Source organism: Littorina saxatilis, linkage group LG13, assembly GCF_037325665.1.
Source record: "Littorina saxatilis isolate snail1 linkage group LG13, US_GU_Lsax_2.0, whole genome shotgun sequence".
Taxonomy (NCBI): Eukaryota; Metazoa; Mollusca; class Gastropoda; order Littorinimorpha; family Littorinidae; genus Littorina; species Littorina saxatilis.
Window position 1 is genome coordinate 16,268,898 of NC_090257.1, and position 3,572 is coordinate 16,272,469.

At 41.6% G+C, this 3,572-nt stretch overlaps 1 long non-coding RNA gene across 1 annotated transcript; it reads right to left on the bottom strand.

Annotated features, from left to right (window-relative positions):
• Positions 1 to 726: 726 nt before the first annotated feature.
• On the bottom strand, positions 727 to 3,336 carry LOC138946050 (uncharacterized). Its single transcript, XR_011449181.1, has 2 exons — positions 2,988 to 3,336; positions 727 to 1,925 (listed from the first exon to the last, which is right to left on the bottom strand). It is a non-coding gene; the product is annotated as an uncharacterized lncRNA (long non-coding RNA).
• Between the last annotated feature and the right edge of the window lie 236 nt (positions 3,337 to 3,572).

The following is a 3,572-nucleotide window of genomic DNA, read 5'->3' on the forward strand; positions in this document are numbered from 1 at the left end:
CGTCAGATTGCAATCTGTTGTCGACGAAACTGAGTGAAAAGAAATTTGAAAGGGGAACTACTCTTGTCGCTAGACAAAGTATGAGAGTTACTTGCCTTGGGAATTCGCTTGTGATGAACGTTTGTGCATAGCAGACCTAGATTCAGAAAACAACCAAACTCATGGATTTTATATGGAGATTCATGTTTCAAGCCTGTAGTTGTTAATTTAAATGCGGTATGTTTGTATTGTTTGCTCCAGAGATGTATACTTCGTACATTAGAGCGTTCGGAACTTTTCAGTCGCAAAAGTAGTACCGACGCAGAACAGCTTCATTGCGCTATCGAGGATTCAGGCTGTTGCTAGGTCGTTATTTGTTTGGTTGCTGGGTGTTTATCGAAAAATAACTAGCTCTACAAGTTTACAGAGGTAAAGAAGCAGAGGGGGGAATAAACGGCAGTAATGCTGTTTTGGCAGGGCTGTTACTCTAGAGTTAGAGTCGTATAGAAAAAAATATTCGTGACAGAGACATACAATTATGTAAATGTGTTCTCAGGCGACACACTGCGGTATGTTATGTAAACGAACCCTTTGCTACAGAGACAGTGAACTGGCCACGTCCTTCAATAAGACCTATAGTTGTAACTCCCCTAAGTTTTGGGAGAGGTATAGGAATACCTTTTATTGTACAAAACACTCAGACACAATCAACCACTCTTACTCTAATCACTGACTCCACACCCAGGCAACATTCAAACCAAAGTTTATTATTTACACACACGACATCACCGCATTCACATTCACACCCAATCACAATCACTCAAAATCAAAGATAGATGAAGTAGGAAGAATTATCTTAAAGTTTTAACGAAACACAATGGCTATGAGAATTTATAACTTAATACTAAGAAAACTGTAGATACCCCTAAATATTACCATTTACCACCTTAATCCCCTAATCCCGAAAAATCAAGATGTCTCTTTACAAATTTATCTCAACTCAAAATCCGCTTATCTTCACCTACATTAATCAATTAACCCCGTTATTTATTAACTAACTTTTATTTCTAACTTATGTTTACACTAATACCTCGTGATAGGGACTACCGACGTTTTCTGCTACACTGCCTTCAACCTTGATGCATAAGATCAACGCCAAACGCAGCTACACATGAAACCCGTAGGCCCAGCCACAAGTAATACTAATTAACTTAACTTTAAATAACAAACCCCTCAATTCTCTTCCACTTATTTCAACACAATAAGTGGTACGAACATTAATTCATCAATAACACACTCACATTAATCCACCACGTAACAACTTTACTTCATAACAACAAATTACCATATCACTACATAATTTTCTCTTCGTGCGTAGTGATCCTGACGTTTCACATCAAAGTCCAGTTTCAAATCTCGCCGATCCACAAAATCAAACGTCGCTCGAAAAAATAAAGACACTCCAGATTAATCCCGTTGAAATGTAATTAACCAGGCCTGGTACTAAATTACTAACCTAATATTTAATTAATAGTCAATTTCTACCTGGTTTCCTCTAACACTTGCAAAATCTCCATGTCTTTAATGTATTTAAACTAACTTATAGGTCACAGTGCTTATTGAAGCCACAGCTGCATAACTCAGGCACACAGATGCCATAAAATATTCTTGTGCACAGACTGCTTGTGGCAATAAAATGCCAGCACATCCACCACTTTACCCACTGACGGTGGGCCACCTCACCTCCACAGCTCACACTTGCGACACACCGGTGGTCAAAAACCCCACCAACTAACACGCCTTCATCCCGGGTATAGAGCCGGAAACATCTTGCACCCGGAACCTCATGCTGTCTCTTATGTCGTTCGTCTCTCCTGGCTTGGACTCTCCCACAGCCCCGCTTCTGTGCTTGAACGCTCCACAGCTCACACTTCTATGCTTGAACGCTCCACAGCTCACACTTCTGTGCTTGAACGCTGTCGTAGGAACAAAGCCAAGTATAACTACTTGTTCCCCCAACAATACTTCAATTATCTCCCCTTACCCACAAAGTCCATAAATTGACTCTCCTAATAACAATATCTCCCTCATTAGACTTCCCATAATTATCAATACTCATCAACTTACAAAGTCCCCTCTTTACTTAATTACTCATTAATTACCATAATTAACTACTTAATTAACCACCTTGGCCATCTCATCAAAGTTACTATTTAACTTTAACCACAACATCATTATCAAAATACCAGAGTCCCAACATGACCAATTATGTAATAATTCTTACAATTTTCACTCCCTTAAATACCTAATTATAGTCTTCACTCTTATACAATTGTAAATACACCATCATCAATATAAATGTACAAAGTATTTACAACTCCCATTTCACAAAGTCAATACAACATGGCTGCCCCCATAATAAACAATTCCTATTCCATTATTTGACCCAACCATTCACAAGCAGCCCCTTCACAAACAACGCCACTTCCCTTACCCCTTATGAATTTAAGTCATATTACATAGTGGCACCTCGTTCTTCCCTCTTTCTCTAACCGTGATGACGTCACATATTTACAACCAACCCCCCGTCTTCTGTCTTGACAGTGAACTCCCGTTTACACCTCCCGTACCTCGTGTCCAATTTTCCGCACTTGCAACTACTACACGACTCATTCTCTGGAGTTAACGCTCTCTACCTTAAATACACCCTCCATAAAAATAAATCCTTCCCACACATGAGTTCACTCGCAGCAACTGCTGACACCTCTTTTCTTCTTTCCACCAGCCTACTCGCTCTCCACACTTCTTGCACAATGAAAACCTGTCCACCCCCTTTCCCTCGTTTCCCATTCCCCCTCTCCCCTTTCTACCCCAGACACCCTACACATAAAATGACACCAACCAAGGAAACTAAAAAACTAAAACTCTCTCATACACAAACATTTTCAAACCAACAAATTTTGACCCTGAGCACGGAAGGAGAGAAAAACTACCGAATTTCAACACACCTTGCCGTTCGAGGACTGACCACCCGTAGAACCCTTGAAGCCACACCAAGACAGCTGGAACACAACTTGTCTCCGGGGTTGTATAAAACATCAACACGCCGGTCGGCCGGATAGAGCATTCACATCAACCATCCGTTTCCTTCACAGTTTTACACAGCAGTGACCTTCGAGCCTGTGACTCGTTCACGTACCACGCACCACCACGTGCGTGAATACCCTCCCGCGATTGGCTGTCCATATCCACGGACACACACTGAGTCACTGTATAGGCACTCATCTAAGCCAAAACCGCACGAAACCCAGCTCATGCACGAATTACAAAATAAGTCATGGCTGGACTTGGGCAGAGTTTGTGACAAATGTGTTCTTTGCGGTAATGGGACCACGAACCAGACAACGTTCATCTTCTTGTAGACATGAACGGATGACACCTCCAGCAGTCGACGGAAACGTCTTTGTCTTTTTGTCCTTGGGGGAAAAAACCGTTTGGAACTTTCCTTACGAAAGCTGGTTAAAGGTGGCTTCTGTCTCGTGCAATCCGTCTTGTCGTCCACTACATACTTGTCCAGGTGCAATGTCCTAGTG